The 23,650-nt window shown below is 38.7% G+C and overlaps 1 protein-coding gene across 14 annotated transcripts in view; it reads left to right on the top strand.

The window, feature by feature from the left end:
- Positions 1–23,650, top strand: part of ALPK1 (alpha kinase 1) — a 119,238-nt gene that overhangs the window by 17,230 nt on the left and 78,358 nt on the right. For all 14 annotated transcript variants that reach the window (XM_074342170.1, XM_074342144.1, XM_074342133.1 and 11 more), the window contains one exon: positions 4,665–4,716. The gene's annotated coding sequence lies outside the window, so the exon portion shown is untranslated. The remainder of the gene's footprint in view (positions 1–4,664; positions 4,717–23,650) is intronic.

Raw genomic sequence — 23,650 nt, 5'->3', positions numbered from 1 at the left:
AGTCTAGCAGGCGTTCCCACCTTTGAGGGGTCTGGTTAGTGTGCAGTGCGTATGAAAATTGCACATTAATGGGGGAGGGACAAGGCCCAAAGGGGCAAAGAGAGAGAATTTTATGCTTAAATTTTCTTGTCCTGCCTTAAAATATAAATTTTATTCCATGACTACTATCCACGGTTTCAGGCATCCACTGGAGTGTCTCAGAACCTATCTCCCGTAGATAAGGGGAGACTACTGTATGTCAGTCTTCTTGCTACAAGGTTTTTTTACATTATCTTATTTAATACTCAGTACAGTTTTGTGAGTCAGGTACTACCATTAATAGTATTTGCTTAATAAATGGCAATAAATTATGTCCACCGCTTTGCTAAGCTATTACCATGACTCTGTTTCTCTACCTCATGCAATACACATCCTCCACCTCTAATTCCAACCATTTACTAGAGCTATGCCAATCATCTCTTATCTCCTTTTATTACCTGGAAGAGGGGAATAAGAGTTACCTCAGTTCTTAGTCACCCCCCAAAAATGAATTTTTAATGAGAGACAGAAAACATGATATAAACAAGATTTTATTAATAAAGTAAAAAGATAATAAAATATAGTACACTCCTGAGAATTGGGAGCGGGCCAACCCAAGAGAGGAAAAATGATGCCGCTCCTTTGTTTTTCCTGTTTTTATATCCTGGCTTAGGGGGCTTTTTTGTGTGTGTGATTGATTCACGGCTCAGGTTCTTTGAGTGCTCATGCTGACTGACAGCTCAGGTTCCTTGTGCTCAGGCACGCCCATCTCTTTTAGGCATGTTCTTACCCATGATGCACACAGAGAAACCCACGGGAGGGGCTCAAACTGCAATGTTAATTACATTATAATGAGCATTGGGTCAAGTTAAGCCGGGTCCTCCTCTTTATTGTGCAGCTGCAGCATTGGATCCTAGGCGGCTTCTTAGCTGGCCTCATTTAGAGAAAGTAAACATTTTTGGAGCCCCTTATCTTGAGTGCAGGTGTGCTGTTATTTTCTGGGTTGCTTCTTCCCCCTTCCTCTCCTCCTGCCCGGTGCTCGTTTCTATCTCACTGCCTAACACTTTGAGTTGGATGACGTACCTGCCAGACTTTCCTCAGTACCTACAGCTGTGTCTGTCCTTCAGCGTGCCTACCTGACTTGAACACGTAACTCCAGACAAGGTTCCAGCCTTACTCCAGTCTTTTCCATTCTGCTATTAACTGCACCATGCCTGCCCTACACGTGACAGGAGAGACCTTTCTCTAGAAGAGGTTTAATAAAGGTTAACATTCACTGATGAGGGGTTGGCCATTGGGACCAGTCACTGTGTCAGGTGGAATGTGGGGCCGGCAGAGTGGTGAGGATGTCTAGTTCTAAAGCAAGGCTGGAAGAAAACCAGAAGATAACACACGCAGAAACCATGCCTAAGTTAGCCGCAGGACTGAGTGAAAGGAAGCGCCACCAAAATATGAACAGTGTCACAATGTTTTGTTAAATCACTTCTAAATATATGTGGGCATCGCAATTGAGAGGCAAGAATCAGGCTGCTCAGTTATAGTCAAAGAATACTTAGGTATTAACTTAGTATGTTTTAAAAATTATACACTTTTAGTAAATTCCTTGTAAATATTGTAACTGTGCAGAAACAATGATATCAAAATATGGTGCTTATTTTTTAGTGGGACCATGGGTAATTCTTATTTTCTTTTTTACCATATTTTTCCTCCATATAGTCTACAATCACACTGTTTTCTCTCGTAATAATAAAATGTTTAAAAAATCTAAATTCTTAGAAAAATATATCAGAGATAAATAACTATGGCACAATCTTCAAGGCTTTTATGATTTAAATACTTCTTGATCGAGCCTACGGGGAAGCATCCAGTAAGCTGGTAATGCCTCTCACTTGCAAACCAGTAGCCGCTGTGAATGAAAAAGGAAGTCAGAGTGAAAGAACAGAAAAGCATTGCTTATTGTGCAACAGATAGATTTCAGAAGTTCCACAGTGTCTCAACATAATAATTCCCCCAAGTCACCTTAGAGGAAAAGCTTTTAAGTGCAACTGCACAGGTACAAAGTTAGAGGCTGAGTGGACATGAGGAGTTCCCCTGGCCAAAGTTTCCCCAAATGATATGCCCCTTCAGGTTACCCCATCTGCTGCCACTCAGCCTCTTCTAAATGCACAGCTCATCTAAGAGCTGGCCTTTCATTTCACATTCCTGGGAAGGTGGAGTCATTAACTGAGGCAGATCAAAAGTTCAATATGGACATGTTGAGAATGTGATGCTTATTGGATATCCAAGTACAGACATCAAATAAACAGTTGAAAATATACTTATGAAAAGTTCAAGAGAAAGGTTTGGACTGGAGATAGAAATTAGATGATTGTCAACCAATAAAACCGTGGACTGAATGAAATCACCAAGGAGTGGGTTTAGATGGGGGGGGGGGGCAGAGACTGAGCCATTGCATGTTCCTACATGATGGTGCCTAGGAGAAGAAGAGAGCCAACCAAAAAGGTTGAGGAGTCATCAGTGAGTTGGAAGGAAAACCATAAAAGCATGGTGTCCTAGAGGGTGTTAGAGGAGGAAGGGTCTGTGTCACATGCTATTGGCAGCTCAGCTAAGATGAGGAGTGAGAGCTGACCATTGGATTTATGTATGTGGAGCTTATCAGTGACGGAGACCAGGGCGATTTCAGTGGAACAGAAGTCTGAGTGGAGTGCATTTAAGAGAGAATGGGAAAAGACAGGTTGAACGCTCTAGTAGGGACAAGTCTTTCAAGGAATTTTGTTGCAAAGGGCAATAGCTACTGACAAGAGACTTTTCTTCTAAGATGGAGGAAATTATGGCTTGTTTGTACCCTGATAGGCACAAGCAAGTGAAGAGCAAAAGCTTAAGGATGTAAGAAACAGAGAGAGAGAGAAAAGCGGCATCAGTGTGCTTGAGTAGAGAGAGGAGTTGAAATTATTGTGTGTGGGGTGATTGGTTTTAGATAAAAGAATGGGTGATTCATCTGACAGCAGGTGGGAAGGCAGAGTATGGGGTGCAGCTGCTGTTAGATTGGTAGAGGAGGGTGAGAGTCCATCGAAGTCCTCCTCTGTTTGCTGAGAGTGAGGGTAGAGGAGGAGAGGAGAGAAAGTGTGAATAGGCACCTAAGAGATTGGAAGGTGAATGGACCCCAGGAGTGCAGTGCGATTGCCCGGCAGCATTAATGGTTGAGGTTCAGAGTCAGAAATTTAAAGTGAGAACAGGTGGCACGGTTATGTCCCTCCCCACCAGCATTGCTTAGTTGTGTTAAAGTTGGATTTAACTAGAGTTGTGATTTTGACGTGCAAATATTAAAAATGAAGTCAAAAGTGTACGCTGGTAATGATTATCATGGTTGACCATGGAAATTAAGATGGATAAAGAGAAGAGAGAGGACTGCAAGGGGTTGAGGGTCCATGGGAAGGTGGTAGGGTCAGTGGATTAGAAATCCCAGTGGAAGTTTAGGATTGTTGGATTTGGGAGACTCAAAAGGGACAAGATGGATGGCAGTAGCAGAGAGTGGGATACATAAACTTGAAAGTATGGAAGAGTAGTTGTTTTTGGTAATAACAAAGTCTATGCTGAATGACCTTTAGAATGAATGCCTAAGGGTGGGTGAAGGACAAGATCTTTGAAGAAAAGATTTCAAGGAACTCAGAGCCCCTTAATCATTATATAATTGAAATCTCCAAGAATAGAAATGTTTTGGAAAGAGTAGCAATGATCCAGAAATTAAATGCCTTCAGAGTTGGCAGTTGACAGCAACAATGAAGGGCGGTGGGTGACAACATGAGAGTCAAAGCTGGGAGGAGGAGTGTACAGATTGAACAAGGGAGGAGAAAGTAAAGTCCAAAGTGGCAATAAAGGACAGGAGACTGCTTATCCAGAACTGGTGGTTCAGAGATGATAGGAGCATAAGATGACCCTGGAGAGATTTTTCAGGCTGGTTGAAAGATGTACAGCACTATAAAATGTAGTGTACTCCCATTTTTAACATATAAAAAAGTAGTGGTGGTTATTGCAAACTCTCTTAGCAAATTTTTTGTGTAAATAACTAGGGGGATTCCTTCTCTCTGGCAAGCCACGAAAGTAACACATAATTTTTTTTTTAAGTCAGTGAATGAAAGTTTCAGAACTTCAAGAGACAAAATATCATCCAGAAGGGTTTTTCAGCAAAAGCTTTTTATTTCCCGCATAACAAAATTATCAGATAGTACCACCCCTAACAGTTTAGACCAATAGTGAGGTTTCTCTCCTTCATGCTTGAACTGTTTCAAAAGTCTAAGGAGAGATTTGAAACCCCCTCTTCTAAGGGAATGGGGGGAAAAGACCAAAAGAGATTTGTACCCCATCAGGCACTTTGGACAGGATCTGGTCTTCCCTGACGTGATATTCCTCCTCCTTGTGTATCGAAAGTGAAGATCAGTGATGACCAATTGTAACTTCACTCTCATTGTGGACACAGGAACGTGAGTTCCTCTTTTATCTGGATGTTTCAGGTGGCAAGCATGCAACAATGCCCGTGACATAATGCAGGAAATAAGGAGTAGAGATTATTTCTTACTCTGTTTATACTTTTATTATAACAAGGACTTCTGTGTTTAACTTTTTGTTGTTGTTTTTTTCTTACCTAGAAAGTTCTTCTAAATCAGAAATGGATTGAAGTCTAATAAACACAGATTTGAGGTGAGTTTTCATATGAAACGTTTCAGTTCAACTCTTTTTTACTAATGATGTAGCTATACATAGTTGTCGTAGAAAATACAAAAAGAAGGGGAAAATAATCAAAAAATATTACTTAGAGGCAAAGAGTCTTAATATTTTGGTGTATTTCCTTCTGATTATTTTTAAGTTATTTTCTTAAATTGTGATCAAATAACATAAAATTTACTTCTGTAACTATTTTTAAGTGTACAGTTTAGTGGTGTTAATTTACATTCGCATTGTTGTACTACCATCACTCCCGTCCATCCATGGAATTCTTTTCATCATGCAAAACGGCAATTGTGTACCTTTAAACAGTCACTTATCATTCTCCCCTCTCCCCATCCCAGCAATCACCATTCCACTTTCTGTCTCTGTGAATTTGACAACTCTTGGTACCTCATGTGAGTAGAATCATGCAATATTTGTCCTTTTGTGATTGGCTTATTTCACTTAGTATAATCTCCTCAAAATTAATCCATGTTGTAGCAGTTGCCAACATTCTCTTTTTAAGGCTGAATAATATTCTGTTGTATGTATATACTACGTTTTGTTTATGCACTTATGCACTTATCTGTTGATGGACACATAGGTTGTTTCCACCTTTTTTGGCTATTGAAAATAGTGCTGTCTGCAGTCACTATGGAGAACAGTATGGAGATTCCTTAAAAAAACTAAAAATAGAGTTGCCATATGATCTAGAAATCCCACTCCTGGGCATATGTCTGGAGAAAACTTGAAATGAAACATGCACCCCAGTGTTCTTGCAGCCCTATTTACAATAGCCAAGACATAGAAACAACCTAAGTGTCCATTGACAGGTGAATGGATAAAGAAATTGTGGTATACATATATATATATATATATATAATCCATATATATAATGGAATACTACTCAGCCATAAAAAGAATGAAATAATGCCATTTGCAGCAACATGGGTGAAACTAGAGATTATCATACTAAGTGAAGTAAGTCAGACAGAAAAAGAGAAATATCATACAATATCACTATACATGTGGAATTGAACAAAATGATACAAATGAACTTATTTACAAAACAGAAATAGTCTCACAGACAGAAAACAAACTTATGGTTACCAAAGAGGAAAGGACGGTGAAGGATAAATTAGGAGTTTAGGATTAACATCTATATACTAGTATACATAAAATAGATAAATAACAAGGACCTACTGTATGGCATAGGGAACTATAGTACATACCTTGTAATAACCTATAATGGAAAAAGAATCTGGAAAAGAATATATATATGTATATGTATAATTAAATTACTTTGCTGTGCACCTGAAAGTAATATAACATTGTAAATCAACTTTACTTCAATTAAAAAAAAAAAAACTTTAAAAGCCTAAGAAAATAATTTGAAAAAGAATAGATTTATATATACATATAACTGAATCACTTTGCTATATACCTGAAACATTGTAAAGGAACTATACTTCAACAAAAAATGAAAAAAAAGTTATTCACAAATAATAGACACACACACAAAAAGAAGAAAATATTGCTGTTATGAACATGGTGTACAGATATCTCTTCAAGTCCCTGTTTCAGTTACTTTAGGTTTTGTACTCAGAAATGAAATTGCTGGATCATATGATTATTCTATTTTTAATTTTTTGAGGAACCACTATACTGTTTCTCATAGCAGCTGCACCATTTTATATTCCCACCAAGAGTGTACTAAGGTTCCAATTTCTACACATCCTGGTCAACACTTTTTCTGTTCCTTTTTTTTTTTTTCATAGTAGCCATCCTAATAAATGTGAGGTGGTATCTCATTCTGATTTGATTTTCATCCCCTTAATGATTAGTGATGTTGAGTATCTTTACATATGCTTATTGGTCACTTGTATATCTTCTTTGAAGGAATGTTCCAGTGTTTTGACTATTTTTCGGATTGGGTTGTTTGTGTTTTTGTTGTTTGGTGGTAGGAATTCTTTACATATTCTGGATTGTAACTCCTTATCAGCTATATGATTTGCAGATATCTTTCTCATTCCATAAGTTTCCTTTTCACTCTGTTTATGTCCTTTGATGCACAGAAGATTTTAATTTTGATGTAGTCTAAGTTGTTTTGTTGCCTGTGCCTTTGGGATCATAGCCAAGAAATCATTGCAAAATCCAATTTCATGAAGATTTCCTCCTATGTTTTCTTTTAAGAGTTTTATAGTTTTAGCTCTTATGTTTTTGAGTTAGTTTTTGTTTATGGTGTAAGGTTGGGTATACCTTTATTCTTTTGCACAGGATATTCAGTTTTCTGAGAACCTTTTATTGAAAAGATTGTCCTTTCCCCACTGAATGGTCTTAGCACCCTTGTTGAAAATCATTTGGCTGTATGTGTGAGGATTTATTTCTGGGCTCTCATTTCTATTCCATTGGTCTATATGTCTGTCATTATGCCAATACCACAGTGTTTTGATTACTGGAGCTTTGTAGTAAGTTTTGAAATCAAGAAAGGTAAAACCTCCAACATTGTTTTTTAAGGATCATTTTGATTATTTAGGGTCCCTTAAGATTTCAGTGTGGATTTTTGCTATTTCTGGAAAAAAAAATCATTGGTCTTCAGTGACTTTTTTATATAATTGCTATCACTCTGTATAAACAATTTTATATTCTGCTTTTTCTTAACATTGTAATATAGGTATCCTATTAAAAATAAACATTAGTTCTTTTTATTCAAACACTTCATATTTTACAGTGACTACATAAAGGAAAATATATAAATGTAAGTATAACTAAAAGATTAGAAAATATTTATACCTCAAATTATGTGACCTCTGTATACTTTAAATACTAAAAATGATTCAAGACATGTCAGAGTATTAAGGTGAAATATTTATATTAAGTGAGTATGAAGGAATGACAACCAATTGCATTAGTTTAAAAGATTGTTAAATTATATACTTATACTACTTTTGATGACTCTTTTCAATTCATTTATTTACTTAACAAACATTACTGAGTTGCTGTAGATTTTGAAGCCCTGGAATCTAGATATGAATTAGATAGGGTCTTCACCCTCAGAGAAAGGGATAAATGCTAAAATTTGATTACAGTCTAGTATGAATCATGAGCTTTATTTTTAAATATTTATATTAAACATATGGGGAAGTAGGGTAGCCCCATTTAGAGATGAGGAAAATAACATTCATTGCAGAAGGGCTGAGCTACCTGTCAGAGGTGACACGGAGATTAAGCGGTAGGGCTAGGATACAAGCTCAGGGTTGTCTGCCTCCACATCTCATGTTCTTTTCACTCTCCCAGGTTGCCTTTCAGTTTTTATGGCCCAGTAGAGGAGACAGGAGTTATACAGCTAATGGTAACAATTAGTTCTGCCAGATAAGAGTTAAGAAAGACTTTAGAGAAGTGGCATTATAATCTAACACTTGAAAACTCAGGATTTCATTAAAGATGAGGCGAGCAGCATTCATTCATTCATTCATTCATTCATTCACAGAGGTGCACTGAGCTTTTCCTGTGTGTTAGTCACACTGCTAGCTCCAGCTGTGTGCTGGAGATTTGAAAGACAACCTGTGAGACACTGGCCACCCTCAGGAGTCATAGTCTCTTGGGAGATAGTAAAGTAACTGATGTATGACAGAGCCTCATGCCAAGCTCTGCCACAGTCAAAAACAAAGAGCTGGGGACCCTATTCCAGGATACCAAGGGCAAGTGCTCCAGGGCAGAAACTGTGTTGCATTGCCGATACAGCTGGGGATGGCAGGTTGGACCCTCCATGCTAAGTTCAGATGCTTGGACTTCATCCTACAGGCAACAGCAAGCCGACAGACATTTTAAAGTAGAGAAGTGACACAGTTAGTTCTGCTTTTAAGAAGCTATTTGGCAGTGCATGAAGGGCAGACTATGGGAACAGGGAAAGAGACAGGTAGCAGAAAAACCAGTGTAGAGGCTAACGGTCCTAACTGGAGGTGGAGAGGACCCGGTACAGGCTGCAACAGGAGACAATGAGAGAGCAGAGACCATGTTTATGAAGAGAAGCTGGCAGACTTTGTCGACTGTAGGATGTGTAGTGAGAATAAGATAGGAGTCGAGAGAACGGCATGAACAAAGGCTTCAGGTCATATATGTTCAGAACCACTGCATTATTTGCAATTTAAGGACCTATAGAGCATTCTATAAATAGATAATGCTCTTTTGAATTATCAGTATTTCTTTCACATTCTAAAATACTCTAACAGTTTAATAGATTTTTCTCTCGAGCAGTTTAAACATGCCCTGCAATGCTATTTACACTATTAATTTGGTTAACAAACTCTTTCTTCGTAGATAGTATAAATGTAATTTTTATTGTTGTTATGTTAAAACATCATAGGTTTTGAGACAATAGATTAATGATTGTTTTCTATAGTGAAATTCAAAAAGAGTAATGGATTTTTACTGAAATGGAGTTAACAGAAGATTATTAGTCAGGTAAATATGTGTCACTATTTTAGTGTTTAGAAAAAGTTTTCCATTTTCTTATATCATTACTGAGTCTTCTGTTCTGTAGAGTGCCACATTTGTTTTCACTAATAAGTAAAAATATAGTTAAAAGTAATCTCACATGCCCGTGCTGTTATGTGGCACCAGAAGAGGGCAGCAGAGAGGCTCTAGAAAGAAGAACAAATTTACAGGCTCCTAAATTGCAGAAAGGCAGTTAAAACCTTGACGTGAATGAGGAAAACATTTGTCGGGACTGACATTCTAATTAACTGACTCTTTTGAGCTAGGGGCTAGGACATAAACATTGTTGCAGAATTTCCATAAAAATCTGATAGTGATCTTGTAAAGCAATAAGGTAAAAAATTTGTGAAACGTCTATTAAGATTGGTGAGGATTGACACCAAGAGTTAATTTTACATCCGTTTGAAAGGAAAAGATTATAGGATGAATTAAAAGTAAGCATGTTGTTTCTTGTCGCTTCAACAACGTAGGCAGAGAATGTAATAGTTTACAGAGACAGTAAAAGGCACCTTGTCTTCTTTGAACATTAGGGATATTCTTGAAATGAAAAGAAGTATTTCCTAGCTTATTACATTGCAGTAAGCAATGCATAGGATTACTCAACCAAGAGAGGTTGCCCAGATTTAGCTGATACCTTCTTTTATAAACATTTGACAACAACAGATATTTTTGAGTACCTCCGATGTTCTGGAATTATTCCAGGTGCTGAATATTCCAGGCTATAGCACAGAACAGAACAGACACATTCCCTGCCCTGTTGGAGTGTATATCATAGTGGGAAAGACAGACTTTACACAAAACCACACAATTAACTCATTAATTATAGTTGAGAGAAAAAATGGAACACAGTCTACCACAGGGCCCTAAATAAATTAGTCTGGGTTCAGCTCCCAAACTGGAAATTAAGGGAAATTTTATAAAGGACTCAAGAACAACTTGTCTTAAGTTCTTAATACCCACTTAATATTATTTATGTCTTTTAACAATAAATAAAATGGATAAGGTAAAGTTTAGATTTGTGAAAATAACATTGCTGAAGAGAGCTGATATGCAGCAATAAAACGCTTTGCCAGTTTGAAGGGTTGTAAAATGCCCCATGCTTCCCTGACCGCCTCAACTTTAGACTTAACTCCACGTCGGTCATCAGACTAGCCCGAGCTGCAACTGAGAATCTGTCCTTACTTGATCCACTCTAAATCCCAGACCCTTGCCAAACCTGAAGTGTGTATGTGTGAATATAACCCCCTACCTCCTCTTTTCCATTCATCTTCATTGCAGTCTCCCACATCCCCAATTCCCAGCTTGCCCAGGGCTCACCCACTTCTAGCCCCTCTAACCTTCCCTCTGAGTCTAGACCCCTTGGCTAAAAAAGATGATCTGTATTCTTACTTTAAGCACTTTAGACTTCTGTTTTGTTTCTTTGACCTCCGTTGTATACACTTCCCAGACCTGGATTGGCTCAACTCTCTAGGTCAGAGCTGAGACAGTCCCCCAGCTGACTCTAATCCATTATGATGGACCATAGCTGGGCTCTCAACGATGCTCATTGATTCTTTTATTCATCTCTAGTTGATTGTCTTTCCACTTCTCCAGAACACCTGTTTCTATCCAGGTTTTACCTCTTTTCAAGTTAGACTCACTCCTGCCAGATATCCAATTATTTGACCTAGGTTTTTGGGTTATCCATGGTGAACTCTCAGATTTTCTCTAAATCATTAGCTATTTGTTCCTCTCTCCATTCTGCTTCAGAAAATGAATGTTCTGCCTTGTATCCAAGCCTACTCCTGTTTTCTTAAACCAACACCTTTTTACCCATTTTGTGATTTTTCTTATTGTTCATAGTCCCTTTCATTCCTCTCTCTTTTTAAAACCTTTTGCCTTCTGACATCTGCTTAGCCTACACATGTCAACATCTAACGATTCTTATGAAATGTTGATTTCCTTTGAGAATGCAGTCTTTCTCCTCCCTTTAATAGTAGTGCTTCTCGAAATAGTAGTCTATACCTAGCCCTTTCACTTCCTTGTTTATCACTCACCCATCAGCTTCTGGTCTGTCCTCTTCTGAAATGTCTGTTCACAAGACCAGTGAGAACTTCCCGATCAAGTTGCTTCTGGGTCGTTACCCTGGGGCTTCCTGTAGAGCTTGTTGCACAGTATCATGTCTCTACACTTTCCTGGCTCTCAAGTTTCCAGCTGCTTCTTTTGCAGGCCACTGTTACACATGTGGCTCCTAGATAGAGGCTTTCTCTAGAAGTCCTTGTCTCCTTCATATCCTGCCTTTGCCCCCTCTAATCTCATGTAGTGGCTTCACTTACTGCCCCTGTGTGGATTATTCCCAAAACATCTCCTATTCTAATCTCTTTCCTGAGTTTAACTCACATTCCCTACCTCTCTTAGGGAATTGCAAGATTTCATGCATACTTCAGACAAACCTCATCTCTCCATGGTGTCCAGGCACCCTGGACTATCTGCTGATTCCAGCTATGGTCTGCAAGACCCTTCTGCACCTTTGCTCTTGCTGTGTCCCCATCCCAAGCCACCTGTCTGAAATGAAACTCTTCACACCATTTTGCTTGTTCCCCAGACCCTGCCTCTCCCACTTCTTCCACTTGTTGATGCCCCACCCTGCAATGTTTCGCTCATATTTGGCCTTCTGAGTAAACAGTAACTTAACTAAATCTCCTCTTTCCCATTCTTCACTCATTCTTTGCTTGGAATTCAACTACATCTGACCATGCTCAGTCTTATATTTGAGATACACATTTGTATTTGTTGTCTCCACTAAACCCTGAGCCCTAAAACTGCTAGGCCTGTGTCTTTTCATCCTTATATCCCTCGCAGACCCTGGCAGATAGCAGACACCCTGGAAATTGAAGTTTGTTTTCATTATTGGAAGAAAAGTGCCACAAATCTTAATTTTTTAAAAAATTGTTATTTGTGAAGAGCATGGAATTTGTAATATACAGGCTAAAAATTTGGGAGAATGTAGAAAGTATAGAAACAAATTCATAGCAAATAAAGTTGACATATTTTGCCTTTGTCTTATTTCAGCTAAGACAGATTTTTAGGGAATTTCACTCTGCAAGAGACTTATTTAGGGGTGATGAAATTCTTGGAAATTAAGATTAAGTTTCAGGGTCTGGGATTTTATTTTATTCTCCTTAGAGTTAATAAGTTAGCCTGCTACTATTCAGTGGATGCTGGCAGAAGACACGAGACTCTTAGATCAAAGACAAAGGACTTTAGTGCTCAGAGCCCGGCAAGCAGCATGAGCATCATGTTAACATCAGTTCCTCAGTCCTCCTAGTCCCAAAGGAGTGATACTGAGCCGACAGGGTGGTTGTAAGTGGGCTTGTGTCACAGCCAAGGAACACTGAGCCGGGGGAATCCACTGCTTTTATAGCAGACCTGTTCTTTGGCCCAGAGGGAGACATTACCTCATCCGTCAAGATTGCTGCAAATACAATCCTGATAAATAGCCCAGACAAGGAGAGATTGGTCTGGCATTCTTAACATACTCAGCAAGAACTTGCGGACATGCCCACAGCCCATGGTGAATTGCCTCTCCCCACAGTGTTCTGTGAGAATAAGGATTGTGGTTGTCCTTGCACATCAAAGGGGCTCAATAAATATTTGTTGAACCAAATTAATTAATTAATGAGAAGAAGGGGAACCACCAAGGAATGAAAAAAAGGCAAATTGAGTCCCCTATTTAGGCTAAAAATCCCCTGAGAAAAACTTCAGATTTCAGAACTGACTAGGAGGAAAAACTCAGAGGGCTAATGAAAATAAGGCTTTGTAGACTCCCTGGATTTATCACAAATAAAATTTCTGAACACCTTACCTCATAGGAAGTGAGTCTAGGACTCCTATCCAAAATAACCACGATTAAGTGCAGACAACCTAAGGCTGTGTCTGTAGCTTGCAAAGTCAGTATTACAGAAACTATGGTTCTTCACAACCACAGCCTTTTGCTATAAGCTGAATTTCATTGACAGTTTTGAAGAACTTTAAAACCATACCCATTTGGGAACGTTTACCAGAGATGACTTTTACTCTCTCAAAATAGTAAATGAAACTGCAAATCAAAATAGAATATACTCGTAAATTTGATCAGAATTAAATTCTTCCTTAGAAATTTGCAGATGAACAAATGAAATATCTGACCCTCTCAAGATTCTCTTGAAGGAAAAGAGTTAACCTGAAATATCTTGTCCGTGCATAGAAGTTAGGTCCCTGAGACATACAAGGTGGCAGTCCAGACTTGTGAGGGGATTGTTTTTATGTTGATGATTATAACTCCTGTTTCCCCAAGACCACGTTAGCCCTAGTGACTAAATAACTTGGGCCATAGTCACACAAAATTTTGCTGTTCCATATCTCAACTTTTAGCCTCTCCACTCCCCATTTTTTCGGGATGCTTTCCAGTCTTCACATGCTACTGCTGCAGTGTCACTGTCCTCCACCTGCTGCTCTCAAAACTGCGGATTGACTGTGTCCTGGGCTCACAAATGTTTCAGACAACCTTGGATAATTTGAACTTCTAAACAGCTGCAAGCTTTTTAGACTTTTCAAGGAAGGCCTTTTTTTTTTTTTTTTTTTTAAGATCTGTAATTCCCCTGCCCTCTCCTCTCTCCTCCCAAGGAAATTCACCCAGGTTCCCCTGAGGCCGGGTTAGAGGGCTTTTGAGTAACCCGTTCTTCACTCAGAGACTTCCACTCAGATTCAAACTGGTGTCCTCACCTAGGCTGTATGTCTGGGAACCCTTCCCAGCCTCACGGTGGAGTTCTCAGCCTTCCTAAGGCTCTTTCCTTTTCTTTCCTCAAGTTTATGGAAACCATCATCCTTGTATCTTTGAAAAATCTTTGCAGTTGGGATGATCATCCTTTCCCTCACCAGTCGTATCCTTCTTACCAGCATCCCATTTTCACACAGTTTGCTCTATTCTTCCCTGACTGTGAGACTGTCCCCTGCAACCACCCCCACTCCCCACCAGAGTCATTGTTGCTATACCTGATTGGACCAGGGTGGGCAGCTGATGCTAGCGGTAACAAGCCATGTGTTGTGCTAAGGTTTTGTCTTTGAACTGAGGGTGCTGATACTGAGTCAGCTTCTGTTGAGGGCTTGAATCAGGAGGGCACATTAGGCCAGGGTGACTGGTTCAATAAGGATGGTTTACAGAGAGTAATAAAGCAGAGCGTGTCTATTCTGTTCACCTCTGTGCTCTTGCTACCTAGCATGGTGCCTGACACATAGTAAGCAGGCTTTCAGTAAGTCTTGGTGGAGTGTGAGAGAGAGAGAGAGAAAGAGAGAGGATTTATTTTTGCCTCCAATAGCTTTTTTTTTCTCCCCTCAACAGAGACACTGGGAGATGAACCCAGGACCTTGTGCACACCAAGCACGCGCTCGACCACTGAGCTATATTCCCCCTCCCCTTCCAGCAACTTTCCATTTCCTGATTCTAATCCTTCATGAAGACTATCTGCATTTTCTGTTTTTATGTCCAGGAGATAACCCTGTGTCCGTCCAGTAATTTCCCCTTTATGCTAAAGCTGGTTTGGGGGTGTTCTGTTCCTCATGGCTAGATTAGACCTGAGAATCTCCTAATGTAGGGTTCCCAGCCATCAGTCTTTAAAGTGATCTTGTCCCCAGGGAGCTCCTCATGCAAACCAGAAATCTAGGTGACTTGTCCAGAAATCACTGAATTCCAAAAGTGGGCATGCCTCCACTTTACCTAAGTTAGCCTCATCTTTTGGGGACAAAACAAACAAAAAAAAATAGAAACTCAAATTCAACTGAAAATAAAGAAAATATCTCCAAAAGTAAAGTTTGTTGATCTTCTAAAGAGGAAACCTCTGAGGAAAAATAAGACAGAAGCTCCAACCTGAGGATCCTTGGGCATTGCTGACTGAACATGGCTTTATTTAAAGTCAAAGGGGCAGATGAGGTATGATCAGGACACACTTACCAACCTAAGCTCCGGGAAGAAGCAGAGTGGGTCCCAGATTCACCCCGGACTCCTGGAATACTGTTGGACTAACTTGGTGATGCATGAGACTTTGCAGTTTCTGGTTGTACTCTTCTCTATGGTACAGCACGTCAAGGGAAAAGGTTATTCTTTCCTGTTCACTAAAGCAGTAGGGAGATAACCCCTGTCTGTAAGGACACATCTAAACCTCAAAGGTGGGGGAGTAGTTGAAAATCCATAGGCACTTATTGTAAAGCTGGAAAAATAGAAAGATGAAATACTTGGAGTCAGTATGGTGGGCTTTTCAGGAGCATAGGTTTGAAGTGAGACAGATCTCCAAAAACAACTCTCCAACCCACTGACTAGCTCTATGTCCTTGGCTAAGCTGCTTAACCTCTTACAGACTCAGATTTCTTATGTACAAAATGAGAATAAAAATACTTTGTAGATGTTCTGTATTCAATTAGGTAATGTCTGTAAGTTCCCAGGCCAGTGGTACCAAGCTAGGCGCTCAGTAAATGGTAGGGATGGTTAGGGTTGTTAGTGCTTTGTAATACAAGCATTAATGACAAGTGTGTTCTTTTTTGTGTTAACCGGAAGGGAGAGAGTGTGTGTGTGTGTGTGTGTTTTTAAGTTGAGAAACATGATACTAAAACATGTATTTCATAGCTCTTCTTCACTGTCACCTTTTTAACGTATATCCCTACGTGATAGAGAAATGTAAGAGTCCAGGAAATATCTGCTAAGCTCTAGTTATGCGTAAACAGCCGTCAGTTGTGGTATCAATCAGCAGTGCAAACTGCCCTCAAAACAGGCACCTGTGAATCCTCACGTGCAAGCTTCTCAAGGCCCTAAAAGCAGTTATAAACTGTATGACCTGTAGATGGCGAACTTGGATAGGGTGACTACTAAGCGATGACGATTTAGAGAAGAAAGCAGTGGTTTTTGTTTTGTGAAGGGAGGACTAAGTGAAATGGATACACTAATAAAGGCTGCCCAGGACTCCAAGCCAAAAGCATTCTTTGCCGACACACTGGGTTCCTTCTTCCAGGGGGACTGTCAGAGTGTGAGTCCACCCGCAGTCATATGTGATGCTGAGAGACAAGACTGCATTTGCTTCTGGTAGAAATGTTTTGGTTGAGTATTCATGCTGTTTTGGAGTCACTGATAAAGAAAAAGGATGGTCAAGTAGGGATCATAAATAGGTTTCTTGTAAGTCTCTTCAGGGGTACAGAAACGTTCCCTTCTCAGAATACCCATATGTAACACTATTCAGTTATCTTAACCTATTGTACATGTCCAAAGTGTCCATATCTTTTGATCTAGATAAATAGCTATACCCTCCCCTGCTTGCTTACTGCCGCTGTTGAGTATTTGTTCTGTAGCCTCCCCGAGGCAATCCTTTAGGGACCAATTACCATCCTTTACTGACATCATTTCTCTGGCTAAAGGAGGTTTCCCGAGGGGCACACTGGGCATTCAGGACTCCTGAGGAAGCGCTGCAGTACTTTGTATAATCTGTGTGCCCGACCTACTCGAGAAACATGGGTTTTTTTCATTAAAAGTCTACTTTGTGGTCCTGGTTTTACTATCCTAGGTCACAACTGCATATAATGTATGAGTTTGTGTGAGAATTAGTGTGGTTTTCCAGAACTGCCTGCTCCTGCAATGACCTGAGATGTTTTGTTGGTTCTTTCAGTTGTGAAAAAGCTCAGCAACTCACCCGACATGATAGATTGAGACCTTTTGCTGTGTTATAAAGCGGGGTCACTCTCCCCAAAGCCCCTCTCAGCTTGTGGGTCAGATGCAGGGACATCTCTGGACTTCTGTAGTGCCCCTGCCCTGTCATTTATCATGAGGCTGTAATTATTGTGTACACATTGGCTTCCCCACAGCTATGTACTTCTGGGGTCCAGAAATAGTACCATATTCATAACTTTATCCTTAAACAGTTTGTCTGGCACATAGTAGGTACTTATGAAAACGTTGAATAAATTAAAGAATAAATATATGTGCTTAGGAAGAACAAGCAGGCAAAAAGAGGAAAATCAATTTAGGGAAAAAAAGAGGAAGACAGGTCACCCACCAAGAGGAATTTACCTGTTAGACAAATATTATTCCTAAAGAATAGAAAAAGAGAAGAGAATAGTGTATTGGGTGCAGCCCTATCCATTTATTTTTACTATACACTAAGTGCTAGTTCACTATTTCCAGTGGAGAACACGTCTCCCAGAGGTTGCAGTGTTTGTGTCCAGCTTGCAGCATCACCCTTGCCCAATTCCATGTATTTCACATCTTTGTTCATTACAAAAGGGAGAAAGGCCCTAGCTCTTAGGATGAGGCAGTTCTGGTTTTCAGGTAGCTTCTAAAAGCTTCTAAAAGTTTGCAGTTAATCTAAGCTATGGTTAAATAGAGAAGTTATCAGAAAATTCAGAAATTGTAACATCTTATCTATGAGTGGATTTGGATCTAAATGCACCCACTGGTGACAGACAGACCCCCCTAGAGGGTGGGAGTGAGGAACAATCGGAAACAGACTCTGAAAACCAGTCCAAGTAAGAGGAGCCACACGTTACCCAAGTGTTGCCCATGGAGTTGACAGTGGGCATCTCCATGAAATAATAGGGATGGTTGAGGACATAAGGAGTGTGCACGGTAATGGGGAGAAGGACTGTCACATCTGCGTGGTGAGCACTAAATAAATGCTGGTTGGATGAACAGGTCATTGTGTGGCTGAGCTGCTGCTAAGGGAAGCCATGAACTGATTTGCTGTAAGTAGGGTATATTTATAAAAAGGAACTGAAATAACATGCGCAACTAAAATGGACATAAACCAAAATAATAAAATAAGGACATAAAACAATGCAGAAAAGTTAAACTGAAAAGCACTGATTTAGAAGAAAGGAAGAAAGCAAGGTCTGGAAACCTTGTGAGTGAGTCATTGGAGTGGAGCTTATAGGATGCTCTGAGCTTCTAGACAACCAATTCAGGAGAGGAACATGCTAGACTGTACGGTTTTCATTGTGCAAATGAAGCATGCAAATTCATCGGGAAATGTGGACTCATTTTTAGAACTTAATTCTAGACAGAATTTATTGCCTAGACACTTAGATAAGAGAAAGAAGAGGACATTTGATAAGTTTTGTAAAAGCTACGTACATGTTATTTGTAGACTAAACTGTAAAGGTAACCACACTGATACACCATATATAAAATAGTAACTGACAGGGAGAAGGGGAAAAAAGAAGGAAGTTAATGTATGAACATATACCCTACCACGCAAGCAAGAAAATATAAATATTGACCACAGTCTCCAATTTTGTAACTGTTTATGTGGCTAGATTTAGAACTTTCTTAATGCCTTAATTCGCTCCCAGTAAGGAGGGTGAGGGTAGTGTGAGAAGTTCCACTCCTCCTTCTCTGTGATTCCTAGACTCATGTGATCTGTCCTTGGGTGAAACACATCGTAAATTGGTAATTGATTTGGAGCATATACATTTTGTCTAGACCAGTACTCTCACTTCATAAGATGTCCTCCAGCTGGCTCTGAGTCTTCAACAGACTACTGAACCACTCTGCAAGGCCAGCTGCTCCTGGGTTTTGGTAAAGCCAATGGATCCTTTGGGAATCCTATAGCATCCTTGGCCAGAAGCAATGTTGTATGAAATACTGTGGGTGACTTAAGCTTTCAGTAAGTCCTCAGAAGGTATTGCTAATAGAAGCATAGCAGGGAAGTAAAATCTAATGCAGAACGTATATTCATTCTGATGAGAAAAATTGCTTCCAAGTCCACAATGAAAGGGTTTCAATATACTCAGTCAACAGGAGGCTGGCCACGCCACTCCCATCCTCCACACTTGGAGCTGTGTGGGTTTCTGCTGCTGGCATTCTAAGCATTCATTTGTGGTGGTAACCAGATCTGTCTTGGTAAGAAAAGGTCTTGTGGGTGAGCCCATGGATAACCTCCATCTCTGTCACCATAACCACTTTGTTTTGGAACCTACTGAGAAACAGGGGAAGAAGGGGAAAGAGGACAGCTGACATTTGCAGTACTGATCTTCCTGCCCATCTGATTATTGAGTCTCCTCTGTAGTGAGAGCCCTTTGCTGAGCATTCCCATGGGGCACAATATTCTCACACTGTGAAACTATTTTGAGAGGTCCATACACATACCTCTACCCCAAAATCTCCCTGTCATCTAATCTTGTTCTTTCCAGCTTGCTCACCATCAAAACAAACCTTTAGGCTCTTGTATATTTTATAAATCTTCACTGTGGTTATCTTTCTTTCTAGGCAAAGTATACAATTAGATGTGCTTCTCAAAGTTCTGCTTATTGTGAAAATTTATCTTCCTGCATGTCCTTTATGGCCAACAGTGAGGAGAACTCTAATGCTACATCAGTTTATTTATGGCAGGTGCCAGTATATTGTGCACAATCATTAGTAAATCAGTCTCATACTGTTTCTTCCCTGCCCATAGGGAAATTCCCTGTGTGGGTCCTGGAAGAAGTGGCATTGGAGCAAGATTGGGTGCCATGAGAGTTGGAACTATTTGCTCATGAAACTTTCTTGTGCCTCTAAAACTCAACTGTGTGTGATCTTGTATGTCTCACTTTAACTTGATGATGGAGAGCTGCTCTGCCCATCCAAAATTTAACAACCAGTTCATCAGATAGCATCCAGTTTGGAAGGACAGCTCAGGTCTCACTATCAGTTCATTTCCCATGTCATATATTCAGTCTCTGTCATGACCCAACAGCAAAAACCTGGAGATGTTTCTCAAGGAAAATGTTATTTGTCAAAGAGTATGGCTTTGTTCTCAGTTCTAGGGTTGTACTGTTATTCTCTTACTTGGGAATTCCATAGGCTCAATGACTTGCCACAGAGCATTGTACACATTAGATTTCCTGGATCACAAGAGCTAAGTGGCAAGAGTGGATTATTCTTTAAACTGAACTGGCTGAAGAACATTCTTTTTTTTAAAAAAAAAAAAAAAAAGAAGATATAACAATTTTATCACTTGTAAATCTCATTTGCAACATATAAACACTCACAGTACATATAACTTCTCACAAGCATATAACTTCTCACAAGCATATAAACACTGTTGTAATTCAAATTAAACCCTTTCCAGTCCCACACATCAAAGACCACCATGAATTGCTTTTGAACCAAACTTATCCATTTCTAATCAAAACTTAACCATTTCTAGTTGGAAAGAGTATGTTGTTCTTTAAACTGAACTGGCCAAAGAATTCTTTTGCTTTAGACCTTTCTTATATATAGAATTCTTCTGGTTTATTCAAAAGGTAGGAAGGAGCAAAATCAATGTAATATTATTTCACCTCTCTAATCTAAAATCCCACCAAGTGTGTGTGCCTCTTTCTTTGTGGAACTGGATACGAGGTGCAGCAGATTGTCTTTCAGTTTGGAGGGAATACCTCAGTGTATTCCATATCTCTAGACTGCCAGATCAGTGAATTAATAGATCTCTGAATTCTCATGGAATTTATCTCTTATCTTCAGTTACGCATGTGTCTTACCAAGGCATCTCATGTATTTGCTACTTTCTGACCAAATTGTGATAACCAATCCCACCTATTGGAACTAGCACAATAAATTTGGAATCTCCAAGGGAGTTTGTTCCTTTCTTCCTCCTTAATCTAGAACTTTAGAACATTCCCCTAGTTTCTGCTAATTTGTAGTAGAAAAAACATACAATTATTTTTTATTTCTTTTTGTGTGTGTGAGCCTGCTCCCCTAGGTGTAGCTTGGTCAGAATCTCCTTCTAATATCTAGATACCACAGATTCAAAAAGTAAGACATTAAAATGTCATAATTTTTTTTTTCCTTTTCTTCCTTTCCTTCCTTCCTCTCTCCTTCCTTCCTGCCTGCCTCCCTCCATTCCCTTCCTTCCTTTTTCTTTTGGAAAACAACATAAATCAGCTTTATTTTATTTATTTTATTTTTAACAATATGCAGTAAAGTTGACCTTTAGTTTGGTATTTATTTTATAATTTTAACACACATATAGTTCTGTGTAACCAGCACACAGTGAGTATAGATAAGGAAGAACCCTGGATAATGGAAAGCAGATACACAAATGGGGTGAGTAAAATGAGATTCAGTTAGACATCTTTTAGCATTCAATCAGGGGAGGACAGGCAGACAGAAATTACAGTTTGAGGTATGAATTCTAATGGGTAAAACAAAAAGCTTTAACAGCAAGCAAGTTACTTAATTTCCTTGTCTCATTTGCCTCTTTTGTAAATGGGGATGACCAAAAATTAATGAGTGAAACTTAGCTAAATATAATTTTAACATCTTTATTGAGATATAACTTACATACAGTAAAATTTACTCATTTTAAGTATAGTTAAATTCTCCTTAGTGAATTTATCAAGTTATGCAAATATCATACAATCCAGTTTTAGAACATTTTAATCACCCAAATAAGATCCCTCATGCTCATTTACGTTTAATCCTTGTTCCCATCCCCAGCCCCCAATAGTCCTCTTTCCATCTCTCTTGATTTGCCTTTTCTTAAAATTTCTCATAAATAGAATCACAAAATATGTGGGGGTTTTTTGTGTCTGGCTCCTTTCACTTAGCATATTTTTGAGGTTCATCTGTGTTGTAGCAAGTTCCTTTTTATTGCTGAATAATATTCTTCTGTATGGATATACTACATTTTGTTTATCCTTTTATCAGTCAGCTGATGGACATTAGGGTTGTTTCTACTTTTTGACTGTGATGAATAATGCTGCTCTGAACATTCACAGGCAAGTCTTGGGGTGGACATATGTTTCATTTATCTTGGGTAAATACCTTTTCTTTCTCTTGGTTAAGTGGAATTACAGGTTTTTATGGTAAGTTTTTTATGTTTAATTTTTAAAGAACCTGTCAAAGTGTCTTTGTATTTGCATTACAAGGATATATTTCTCTGTATCCTTGACAATTTTTGTAATTTTCTGCCTTTTCTGACTACAGTATAATAATTCTATGAAGAAAGAACAATCACTTCTGTTTATATATGCCAGCTTCATCACTAATAAAATGGTGACAGCTAAGATATGATTGGAGTCATTCAAAATTTTTGGAATAGAATTTATAAAACTTGAAAAGAAGTGACAACTAGCTCACTGCCATCATATTAATCTTCGTAAAGCTTAATTTTTTAAAGTCTGTCTTCATCAGAAACTTTTCATGATCCCTCTTAGCGGCTTGCTGGAGCTCTGGCACTACTGGCTCAAGAGAGCCAATTATTAAAATGTAAAGAATTTGATGAGCCATTTGTTAAATACACCATCATTACGAACTAAATGTATAAACTTAAAATTAATAAATTACTTGAAGACAAAGAAAAAATTTTATTTCCTAGTTATTTTCCTGGTATTTTACTATTATCTGTGCTTTTGAGGTTACTTGTGTCTGTTGCATTTGCCTGGTGGACACACTGCATAAAGTGAGTTATTGCATATCTCTTCCCAACTCTATTTTCAGAGATCTCACATTGAGAGCTTGATAGCAGCCATGGTAGAAATATTTACACCACAGAAATCAGCAAATGCTGCAAACCTGGGGTTTCTTTTTCTCCTGGAAAATTGGTTAACTGTGAAAACAGTTCAGTATATACTAGCTCTAAATTTATCCTGTTGGAACTTTTTAAGTTAAGTTTGTAAGAAGTATAGATGATTTTGGAGAGAATGACATCTTTAAAATATCAAAGCTCTGAATCCACAAATATTACTTCGTTGTTTATTTTTCTTCCATTCACCTCAAAAAAGTTTTCTTTCCTCGTATGGTTCAGATTCACGTCTTATTAAGTTAATATTTGGTGGTTTATATTTTGGAGGGATGTGTCTGCTATAGTTATCTTTATCTTTATTTTTTTATCCCTATCTTTACTTTGCTTATCTTTTTTGTCCATTGTCTTGGTCAACTATTAATAATAGTTTTATGTCAGCACTGGAGGTGTCTTTTGTATTCTTCTGTCCTCTATAATAATTTGAATATCCTGGAAATCACATAAATCCGAAAGATTTCGTAGAAGTTGACTCTGATGTCATCTGAACCTGGCACCTTTCTTGAAAATAAGAGAATTTTTTCAAAAATGGGTGAAATTAATCTATGGTGTTAGAAGTCAGTTTAGTAGTTACATTTAGGGAAAATAGAAAGGTTATGGAATGGGCAGATATACAAATTGTACTTTTAGGATATTGGAAATATTCATTCTCTTGAGCTGGTTAACAGACAGATGTGTTCACTTTGTATACTTAGTGTTCATATAATTTTCTGATTGTGTTATACTTCATTTGGAAAGCAGTTCGTTACCATTAAAAAAAAGAAAATAAGAGAATTGTTTTCACCTAGTCTTAATTAGATCTTAGATTTTTTTCAGTTTTCATAGGATATCAAAATTGTCCTAGAACATATTCCGTTTATGCAAATGTTCACATTTTC

The sequence above is a fragment of the Camelus bactrianus genome, chromosome 2 (assembly GCF_048773025.1).
Source record: "Camelus bactrianus isolate YW-2024 breed Bactrian camel chromosome 2, ASM4877302v1, whole genome shotgun sequence".
NCBI lineage: Eukaryota > Metazoa > Chordata > Mammalia > Artiodactyla > Camelidae > Camelus > Camelus bactrianus.
This window is presented reverse-complemented; position numbering and strand designations above follow the sequence as displayed.